Genomic DNA, 12,163 nt, shown 5'->3' with positions numbered 1-12,163 from the left:
TCTATGGATTAGAGAGTAGTGACATATCTCCATCTCATGGCTGGTCAGTCCTTGCATCCATAGCCCTGTCTATGGATTAGAGAGTAGTTACATATCTCCATCTCATGGCTGGTCAGTCCTTACAACCATAGCCCTGTCTATGGATTAGAGAGTAGTTACATATCTCCATCTCATGGCTGGTCAGTCCTCACAACCATAGCCCTGTCTATGGATTAGAGAGTAGTTACATATCTCCATCTCATGGCTGGTCAGTCCTTACAACCATAGCCCTGTCTATGGATTAGAGAGTAGTTACATATCTCCATCTCATGGCTGGTCAGTCCTTGCAACCATAGCCCTGTCTATGGATTAGAGAGTAGTTACATATCTCCATCTCATGGCTGGTCAGTCCTTACAACCATAGCCCTGTCTATGGATATGAGAGTAGTTACATATCTCCATCTCATGGCTGGTCAGTCCTTGCATCCATAGCCCTGTCTATGGATTAGAGAGTAGTTACATATCTCCATCTCATGGCTGGTCAGTCCTTACAACCATAGCCCTGTCTATGGATATGAGAGTAGTTACATATCTCCATCTCATGGCTGGTCAGTCCTTGCATCCATAGCCCTGTCTATGGATTAGAGAGTAGTTACATATCTCCATCTCATGGCTGGTCAGTCCTTGCATCCATAGCCCTGTCTATGGATTAGAGAGTAGTTACATATCTCCATCTCATGGCTGGTCAGTCCTTACAACCATAGCCCTGTCTATGGATTAGAGAGTAGTTACATATCTCCATCTCATGGCTGGTCAGTCCTTACAACCATAGCCCTGTCTATGGATTAGAGAGTAGTTACATATCTCCATCTCATGGCTGGTCAGTCCTTACAACCATAGCCCTGTCTATGGATTAGAGAGTAGTTACATATCTCCATCTCATGGCTGGTCAGTCCTTGCATCCATAGCCCTGTCTATGGATATGAGAGTAGTTACATATCTCCATCTCATGGCTGGTCAGTCCTTACAACCATAGCCCTGTCTATGGAGTAGAGAGTAGTTACATATCTCCATCTCATGGCTGGTCAGTCCTTACAACCATAGCCCTGTCTATGGATTAGAGAGTAGTTACATATCTCCATCTCATGGCTGGTCAGTCCTTGCAACCATAGCCCTGTCTATGGATATGAGAGTAGTTACATATCTCCATCTCATGGCTGGTCAGTCCTTACAACCATAGCCCTGTCTATGGATTAGAGAGTAGTTACATATCTCCATCTCATGGCTGGTCAGTCCTTGCATCCATAGCCCTGTCTATGGATTAGAGAGTAGTTACATATCTCCATCTCATGGCTGGTCAGTCCTTACAACCATAGCCCTGTCTATGGATTAGAGAGTAGTTACATATCTCCATCTCATGGCTGGTCAGTCCTTACAACCATAGCCCTGTCTATGGATATGAGAGTAGTTACATATCTCCATCTCATGGCTGGTCAGTCCTTGCAGCCATAGCCCTGTCTATGGATTAGAGAGTAGTTACATATCTCCATCTCATGGCTGGTCAGTCCTTACAACCATAGCCCTGTCTATGGATATGAGAGTAGTTACATATCTCCATCTCATGGCTGGTCAGTCCTTGCATCCATAGCCCTGTCTATGGATTAGAGAGTAGTTACATATCTCCATCTCATGGCTGGTCAGTCCTTGCATCCATAGCCCTGTCTATGGATTAGAGAGTAGTTACATATCTCCATCTCATGGCTGGTCAGTCCTTGCATCCATAGCCATGTCTATGGATTAGAGAGTAGTTACATATCTCCATCTCATGGCTGGTCAGTCTTTACAACCATAGCCCTGTCTATGGATATGAGAGTAGTTACATATCTCCATCTCATGGCTGGTCAGTCCTTGCATCCATAGCCCTGTCTATGGATTAGAGAGTAGTTACATATCTCCGTCTCATGGATGGTCAGTCCTTGCATCCATAGCCCTGTCTATGGATTAGAGAGTAGTTACATATCTCCATCTCATGGCTGGTCAGTCCTTGCATCCATAGCCCTGTCTATGGATTAGAGAGTAGTTACATATCTCCATCTCATGGCTGGTCAGTCCTTACAACCATAGCCCTGTCTATGGATTTGAGAGTAGTTACATATCTCCATCTCATGGCTGGTCAGTCCTTGCATCCATAGCCCTGTCTATGGATTTGAGAGTAGTTACATATCTCCATCTCATGGCTGGTCAGTCCTTGCATCCATAGCCCTGTCTATGGATTTGAGAGTAGTTACATATCTCCATCTCTCAACTTTTTACTGAAACAGTGGTGGGGACAATAGTTTGTTATTGATTCAACTGCGGAATGCCCCTTTAAATGTTTAAAACAGACTGAGCTGAAAGAACTGAACTTCTACAATGTTGATGAATATTTTTGCTGCTTACTTATCAAAGAAATGCAATCAGAGATGTGCGTATCCCTTTTAATTTCAATCAGAAAACACATTTTTATAAAATATCAGATTAGAAGTACTATTTATGTAATATATTTGTGTTTATAAATATCAAATTGATGGGTTCATGATTGGATTTATTTTGCTTTGTTTTACCAAAGTTATACTTTAAATATAATATAAACATGAATATGTTTTTAGGCAGCTCTCGACACAGATGGTCGTTTCACTGTCAAGCTCTCATCTACTGTATACTTAGCAAGAAGCACGGATTTGGAGACAGAAGGGGGAGTTCTGTATAAAGTTCTCATTTAAGTCATGTATTTATTTTTGTATGTGTACATTTTGCATTGCTTCTTGACCCTAATTCTGTTTTTTTCTGTGTTAGTTTATCAGTGTCAAAGTGTCTAGTGTTTTGTCACCCACTATGTAAATGCGATCTCATATTTGATTTACATTTTATTTTGTACATACTTTATTTTGTGCTGTGTTGTCTAGCCAAAAGCTTCCATGTTATTTACCATCCAAAAATGTTGTCATTTCTTTCATTATTTGTAGGTTAATAAAAGTTTAGTTTTTCCCGATTTGAAAATGTTTTACATTTTATGTCCAAAAGCAGCATCTCATTCTGATAGCAGTTAGTTTGGATCTCCACCAACTGTCCTTTTCTAATCTAAACATCAATCCATGCTGAACTTACCACTTTACAGTATTCAGAGTCAGACACTTTATTCACCATAGTCAACTGGTTCCTCCTCTCCCTCGCCACCTCTTTTCCCTCTCCCTCGCATTCCTTTTCTCCGTCTCTCTTCTTCTCTTCGTTTTTCCTCTCTTCTACTCTCTCTCTTATTCTCTTCTGGTCTTTTCCTCTTCTTCTTCTTCTCTCCCTGTCTTTTCCTCTTCTTCTTCGCCTCTCCCTATCTTTTCTTCTACCTCTTCTTCTCTCCCTGTCTTTTCCTCTACCTCTTCTTCTCTCCCTGTCTTTTCCTCTACCTCTTCTTCTCTCCCTGTCTTTTCCTCTACCTCTTCTTCTCTCCCTGTCTTTTCCTCTACCTCTTCTCTTCTGGTCTTTTCCTCTTCTTCTTCTTCTCTCCCTGTCTTTTCCTCTACCTCTTCTTCTCTCCCTGTCTTTTCCTCTACCTCCTCTTCTCTTCCTGTATTTTCCTCTTCCATTACCTCTTCTTCTCTCCCTGTCTTTTCCCCTTCCTCTTCTCTTCTTCTTCTCTCCCTGTCTTTTCCTCTACCTCTTCTTCTCTCCCTGTCTTTTCCCCTTCCTCTTCTCTTCTTCTTCTCTCCCTGTCTTTTCCTCTACCTCTTCTTCTCTTCCTTTCTTTTCCTCTTCCTCTTCTCTTCTTCTTATCTTCCTGTCTTTTCCTCTCCCTGTCTTTTCCTCTTCTCCTCTCTTCTTCTCTCCTTGTCTTTTCCTCTTCCTCTTCTCCTCTCTTCTTCTCCTCTCCGTTTGTTTTCCTCTACCTCTTCTTCTCTCCCTGTCTTTTCCCCTTCCTCTTCTCTTCTTCTTCTCTCCCTGTCTTTTCCTCTACCTCTTCTTCTCTTCCTTTCTTTTCCTCTTCCTCTTCTCTTCTTCTTCTCTTCCTGTCTTTTCCTCTCCCTCTCTTTTCCTCTTCTCTCTTCTTCTCTCCTTGTCTTTTCCTCTACCTCTTCTCCTATCTTCTTCTTTTCCTGTCTTTTCCTCTCCCTGTCTTTTCCTCTTCTCCTCTCCATTTGTTTTCCTCTACCTCTTCTCCTCTTCTTCTCTCCCTGTCTTTTCCTCTACCTCTTCTCCTCTCTTCTTCTCTTCCTGTCTTTTCCTCTACCTCTTCTCCTCTCTTCTTCTCTCCCTGTCTTTTCCTCTACCTCTTCTCCTCTCTTCTTCTCTCCCTGTCTTTTCCTCTACCTCTTCTCCTCTTCTTCTCTCCCTGTCTTTTCCTCTACCTCTTCTCCTCTCTTCTTCTCTTCCTGTCTTTTCCTCTACCTCTTCTCCTCTTCTTCTCTCCCTGTCTTTTCCTCTACCTCTTCTCCTCTCTTCTTCTCTTCCTGTCTTTTCCTCTACCTCTTCTCCTCTCTTCTTCTCTCCCTGTCTTTTCCTCTACCTCTTCTCCTCTTCTTCTCTCCCTGTCTTTTCCTCTACCTCTTCTCCTCTCTTCTTCTCTTCCTGTCTTTTCCTCTACCTCTTCTCCTCTCGTCTTCTCTCCCTGTCTTTTCCTCTACCTCTTCTCCTCTCTTCTTCTCTTCCTGTCTTTTCCTCTACCTCTTCTCCTCTCTTCTTCTCTTCCTGTCTTTTCCTCTACCTCTTCTCCTCTCTTCTTCTCTTCCTGTCTTTTCCTCTACCTCTTCTCCTCTCTTATTCTCTCCCTGTCTTTTCCTCTACCTCTTCTCCTCTCTTCTTCTCTTCCTGTCTTTTCCTCTACCTCTTCTCCTCTCTTCTTCTCTCACTGTCTTTTCCTCTACCTCTTCTAACTCTTCTTCTCTTCCTGTCTTTTCCTCTACCTCTTCTCCTCTCTTCTTCTCTTCCTGTCTTTTCCTCTACCTCTTCTCCTCTCTTATTCCCTCCATGTCTTTTCCTCTACCTCTTCTTCTCTCTTCTTCTCTCCCTGTCTTTTGCTCTTCTCTTCTTATATCAGCTGACTGATCAAGCTTCAAAGGGTTTCCTAAACAATTCTTGTAGTGTTTTGATAGACAGAGAAATATATACAGTACGTCCCTTGTGCTTCTTCAAGTTGTTGCCGGACAGAAAATAGGACTCTCTCTACTTGAGAGTTTAGTCTTCATACAGCAGGTGGGTCTAATATTGAATGCTGATCTATGACGTTAAAATGCCTATTTACTCTGTTCCATCTGACTGTGCAATCCACTGTCTCATCAGCCCAGGCAGGGAAGTGATCCACTTGATCTCCACTATAAAAAGCATCTAGACATTATCTCACATTTCTTTTAGACTAACATTTAGTTTTCAGCAGTGGAGATTTGTATAAACCTTGCTGTCTGTCTCTCCAAGATTTTCAACATTGTTTCAATATTCAAAATTCAATCTCCAACTGTCCCATAGTAAAGAAAGTGTAGGGGTGGGGAGTCGGGACGAGAGAGAGAGGCAGGCAGCGTTTCTCAGCCAGTCGAAATCATGAATCAGCTGGTATCATTTTTATGGATATATTCAAAGAAATGTCAATTCAAAAAGGTTAAATGAAACGAAGTGCAGCTAGTTTGCAGTCTTCCCAGCTTCAGTTTGAAGTTATTGTGTTAGCTGTGTTGTTTGCTAGCTCCTCTGAACAACAGTGTCCTAACGAGAGAGAACATTTTCTATGCCAGGCGAAATCGGGCCTCGTTAGCTCACTGTTATGGATGTATCCAAATAGATGTCACTGGAAAACAGCTTAAACAAATGCAGCTATTGTTGTTACTCTGTCTGCACAGTTTGATGTGACTGTAAGTTAGCTGTAGTAGGCTGGAATGAGAGGGATAAGAACGTTGCCAGCCAGCATGGAATGGAATATTTACAACCAATGACTGTGTCGCGTCCATAGATACAGAACAAAAAGACTGAACGACTGGGTCGCGTCCATAGATACAGAACAAAAAGACTGAATGACTGGGTCGCGTCCATAGATACAGAACAAAAAGACTGAACGACTGGGTCGCGTCCATAGATACAGAACAAAAAGACTAAATGACTGGGTCGCGTCCATATATACAGAACAAAAAGACTGAACGACTGGGTCGCGTCCATAGATACAGAACAAAAGACTAAATGACTGGGTCGCGTCCTAGATACAGAACAAAAGACTAAACGACTGGGTCGCGTCCATAGATACAGAACAAAAAGACTAAATGACTGGGTCGCGTCCATAGATACAGAACAAAAAGACTAAATGACTGGGTCGCGTCCATAGATACAGAACAAAAAGACTAAATGACTGGGTCGCGTCCATAGATACAGAACAAAAAGACTAAACGACTGGGTCGCGTCCATAGATACAGAACAAAAAGACTAAACGACTGGGTCGCGTCCATAGATACAGAACAAAAAGACTAAATGACTGGGTCGGGTCCATAGATACAGAACAAAAAGACTGAACGACTGGGTCACGTCCATAGATACAGAACAAAAAGACTAAACGACTGGGTCGCGTCCATAGATACAGAACAAAAAGACTAAATGACTGGGTCGCGTCCATAGATACAGAACAAAAAAAGACTGAACGACTGGGTCGCGTCCATAGATACAGAACAAAAAGACTAAATGACTGGGTCGCGTCCATAGATACAGAACAAAAAGACTAAATGACTGGGTCGGGTCCATAGATACAGAACAAAAAGACTGAACGACTGGGTCGCGTCCATAGATACAGAACAAAAAGACTAAACGACTGGGTCGCGTCCATAGATACAGAACAAAAAGACTGAACGACTGGGTCGCGTCCATAGATACAGAACAAAAAGACTGAACGACTGGGTCGCGTCCATAGATACAGAACAAAAAGACTAAACGACTGGGTCGCGTCCATAGATACAGAACAAAAAGACTAAACGACTGGGTCGCGTCCATAGATACAGAACAAAAAGACTAAACGACTGGGTCGCGTCCATAGATACAGAACAAAAAGACTAAACGACTGGGTCGCGTCCATAGATACAGAACAAAAAGACTAAACGACTGGGTTGCGTCCATAGATACAGAACAAAAAGACTAAATGACTGGGTCGGGTCCATAGATACAGAACAAAAAGACTGAACGACTGGGTCGCGTCCATAGATACAGAACAAAAAGACTGAACGACTGGGTCGCGTCCATAGATACAGAACAAAAAAGACTGAGCGACTGGGTCGCGTCCATAGATACAGAACAAAAAGACTGAACGACTGGGTCGCGTCCATAGATACAGAACAAAAAGACTAAACGACTGGGTCGCGTCCATAGATACAGAACAAAAAGACTAAATGACTGGGTCGGGTCCATAGATACAGAACAAAAAGACTGAACGACTGGGTCGCGTCCATAGATACAGAACAAAAAGACTAAACGACTGGGTCGCGTCCATAGATACAGAACAAAAAGACTGAACGACTGGGTCGCGTCCATAGATACAGAACAAAAAGACTAAACGACTGGGTCGCGTCCATAGATACAGAACAAAAAGACTGAACGACTGGGTCGCGTCCATAGATACAGAACAAAAAGACTGAACGACTGGGTCGCGTCCATAGATACAGAACAAAAAGACTAAATGACTGGGTCGCGTCCATAGATACAGAACAAAAATACTAAATGACTGGGTCGCGTCCATAGATACAGAACAAAAAGACTAAATGACTGGGTCGCGTCCATAGATACAGAACAAAAAGACTAAACGACTGGGTCGCGTCCATAGATACAGAACAAAAAGACTAAATGACTGGGCCGGGTCCATAGATACAGAACAAAAAGACTGAACGACTGGGTCGCGTCCATAGATACAGAACAAAAAGACTAAACGACTGGGTCGCGTCCATAGATACAGAACAAAAGACTAAACGACTGGGTCGCGTCCATAGATACAGAACAAAAAGACTGAACGACTGGGTCGCGTCCATAGATACAGAACAAAAAGACTAAACGACTGGGTCGCGTCCATAGATACAGAACAAAAAGACGACTGGGTCGCGTCCATAGATACAGAACAAAAGACTGAACGACTGGGTCGCGTCCATAGATACAGAACAAAAGACTAAAACGACTGGGTCGTGTCCATAGATACAGAACAAAAAGACTAAACGACTGGGTCGCGTCCATAGATACAGAACAAAAAGACTGAACGACTGGGTCGCGTCCATAGATACAGAACAAAAAGACTAAACGACTGGGTCGCGTCCATAGATACAGAACAAAAAGACTGAACGACTGGGTCGCGTCCATAGATACAGAACAAAAAGACTGAACGACTGGGTCGCGTCCATAGATACAGAACAAAAAGACTAAACGACTGGGTCGCGTCCATAGATACAGAACAAAAAGACTAAACGACTGGGTCGCGTCCATAGATACAGAACAAAAAGACTAAACGACTGTGTCGCGTCCATAGATACCGAACAAAAAGACTGAACGACTGGGTTGCGTCCATAGATACAGAACAAAAATACTAAACGACTGGGTCGCGTCCATAGATACAGAACAAAAAGACTAAATGACTGGGTCGGGTCCATAGATACAGAACAAAAAGACTAAATGACTAAACGACTGGGTCGCGTCCATAGATACAGAACAAAAAGACTGAACGACTGGGTCGCATCCATAGATACAGAACAAAAAGACTAAATGACTGGGTCGGGTCCATAGATACAGAACAAAAAGACTAAATGACTGGGTCGCGTCCATAGATACAGAACAAAAAGACTGAACGACTGGGTCGCATCCATAGATACAGAACAAAAAGACTAAATGACTGGGTCGCGTCCATAGATACAGAACAAAAATACTAAATGACTGGGTCGCGTCCATAGATACAGAACAAAAAGACTAAATGACTGGGTCGCGTCCATAGATACAGAACAAAAAGACTACAGAACAAAAAACGACTGGGTCGCGTCCATAGATACAGAACAAAAAGACTAAACGACTGGGACGCGTCCATAGATACAGAACAAAAAGACTAAAGGACTGGGTCGGGTCCATAGATACAGAACAAAAAGACTGAACGACTGGGTCGCGTCCATAGATACAGAACAAAAAGACTGAACGACTGGGTCGCGTCCATAGATACAGAACAAAAAGACTAAACGACTGTGTCGCGTCCATAGATACAGAACAAAAAGACTGAACTCCTGGGTCGCGTCCATAGATACTGAACAAAAAGACTAAACGACTGGGTCGCGTCCATAGATACAGAACAAAAAGACTAAATGACTGGGTCGGGTCCATAGATACAGAACAAAAAGACTAAATGACTGGGTCGCGTCCATAGATACAGAACAAAAAGACTAAATGACTGGGTCGCGTCCATAGATACAGAACAAAAAGACTAAATGACTGGGTCGCGTCCATAGATACAGAACAAAAAGACTAAACGACTGGGTCGCGTCCATAGATACAGAACAAAAAGACTAAACGACTGGGACGCGTCCATAGATACAGAACAAAAAGACTAAAGGACTGGGTCGGGTCCATAGATACAGAACAAAAAGACTGAACGACTGGGTCGCGTCCATAGATACAGAACAAAAAGACTGAACGACTGGGTCGCGTCCATAGATACAGAACAAAAAGACTAAACGACTGTGTCGCGTCCATAGATACAGAACAAAAAGACTGAACTCCTGGGTCGCGTCCATAGATACAGAACAAAAAGACTAAACGACTGGGTCGCGTCCATAGATACAGAACAAAAAGACTAAATGACTGGGTCGGGTCCATAGATACAGAACAAAAAGACTAAATGACTGGGTCGCGTCCATAGATACAGAACAAAAAGACTAAATGACTGGGTCGCGTCCATAGATACAGAACAAAAAGACTAAATGACTGGGTCGCGTCCATAGATACAGAACAAAAATACTAAACGACTGGGTCGCGTCCATAGATACAGAACAAAAAGACTAAATGACTGGGTCGGGTCCATAGATACAGAACAAAAAGACTAAATGACTGGGTCGGGTCCATAGATACAGAACAAAAAGACTAAATGACTGGGTCGCGTCCATAGATACAGAACAAAAAGACTAAACGACTGGGTCGCGTCCATAGATACAGAACAAAAAGACTGAACGACTGGGTCGCGTCCATAGATACAGAACAAAAAGACTGAAGATAGATACAGAACAAAAAGACTAAACGACTGGGTCGGCGTCCATAGATACAGAACAAAAAGACTAAACGACTGGGTCGCGTCCATAGATACAGAACAAAAAGACTAAACGACTGGGTCGCGTCCATAGATACAGAACAAAAAGACTAAACGACTGGGTCGCGTCCATAGATACAGAACAAAAAGACTGAACGACTGGGTCGCGTCCATAGATACAGAACAAAAAGACTAAACGACTGGGTCGCGTCCATAGATACAGAACAAAAAGACTAAAGGACTGGGTCGGGTCCATAGATACAGAACAAAAAGACTGAACGACTGGGTCGCGTCCATAGATACAGAACAAAAAGACTGAACGACTGGGTCGCGTCCATAGATACAGAACAAAAAGACTAAACGACTGGGTCGCGTCCATAGATACAGAACAAAAGAGACTGAACGACTGGGTCGCGTCCATAGATACAGAACAAAAAGACTAAACGACTGGGTCGCGTCCATAGATACAGAACAAAAAGACTAAATGACTGGGTCGGGTCCATAGATACAGAACAAAAAGACTAAATGACTGGGTCGCGTCCATAGATACAGAACAAAAAGACATAGATACAGAACAAAAAGACTAAGGACTGGGTCGCGTCCATAGATACAGAACAAAAAGACTGAACGACTGGGTCGCGTCCATAGATACAGAACAAAAAGACTAAATGACTGCGTCCATAGATCGACTGGGTCGCGTCCATAGATACAGAACAAAAAGACTAAATGACTGGGTCGGGTCCATAGATACAGAACAAAAAGACTAAACGACTGGGTCGCGTCCATAGATACAGAACAAAAAGACTAAACGACTGGGTCGCGTCCATAGATACAGAACAAAAAGACTAAATGACTGGGTCGCGTCCATAGATACAGAACAAAAAGACTAAACGACTGGGTCGCGTCCATAGATACAGAACAAAAAGACTAAACGACTGGGTCGGGTCCATAGATACAGAACAAAAAGAAACGACTGGGTCGCGTCCATAGATACAGAACAAAAAGACTAAACGACTGGGTCGCGTCCATAGATACAGAACAAAAAGACTGAACGACTGGGTCGCGTCCATAGATACAGAACAAAAAGACTAAACGACTGGGTCGCGTCCATAGATACAGAACAAAAAGACTAAACGACTGGGTCGCGTCCATAGATACAGAACAAAAAGACTAAAGGACTGGGTCGGGTCCATAGATACAGAACAAAAAAAGACTAGAACAGAACAAAAAGACTGGTCGCGTCCATAGATACAGAACAAAAAGACTAAACGACTGGGTCGCGTCCATAGATACAGAACAAAAAGACTGAACGACTGGGTCGCGTCCATAGATACAGAACAAAAAGACTAAACGACTGGGTCGCGTCCATAGATACAGAACAAAAAGACTAAATGACTGGGTCGGGTCCATAGATACAGAACAAAAAGACTAAATGACTGGGTCGCGTCCATAGATACAGAACAAAAAGACTAAACGACTGGGTCGCGTCCATAGATACAGAACAAAAAGACTAAACGACTGGGTCGCGTCCATAGATACAGAACAAAAAGACTGAACGACTGGGTCCATAGATACAGAACAAAAAGACTAAACGACTGGGTCGTCCATAGATACAGAACAAAAAGACTAAACGACTGGGTCGCGTCCATAGATACAGAACAAAAGACTAAACGACTGGGTCGCGTCCATAGATACAGAACAAAAAGACTAAACGACTGGGTCGCGTCCATAGATACAGAACAAAAAGACTAAACGACTGGGTCGCGTCCATAGATACAGAACAAAAAGACTGAACGACTGGGTCGCGTCCAGATACAGAACAAAAAGACTAAACGACTGGGTCGCGTCCATAGATACAGAACAAAAAGACTGAACGACTGGGTCGCGTCCATAGATACAGAACAAAAAGACTAAATGACTGGGTCG

Source organism: Oncorhynchus nerka, linkage group LG5 (assembly GCF_034236695.1).
Source record: "Oncorhynchus nerka isolate Pitt River linkage group LG5, Oner_Uvic_2.0, whole genome shotgun sequence".
Classification (NCBI taxonomy): domain Eukaryota; kingdom Metazoa; phylum Chordata; class Actinopteri; order Salmoniformes; family Salmonidae; genus Oncorhynchus; species Oncorhynchus nerka.
The sequence above is the reverse complement of the archived record's forward strand: the minus strand, read 5'-3'. Positions refer to the sequence as shown.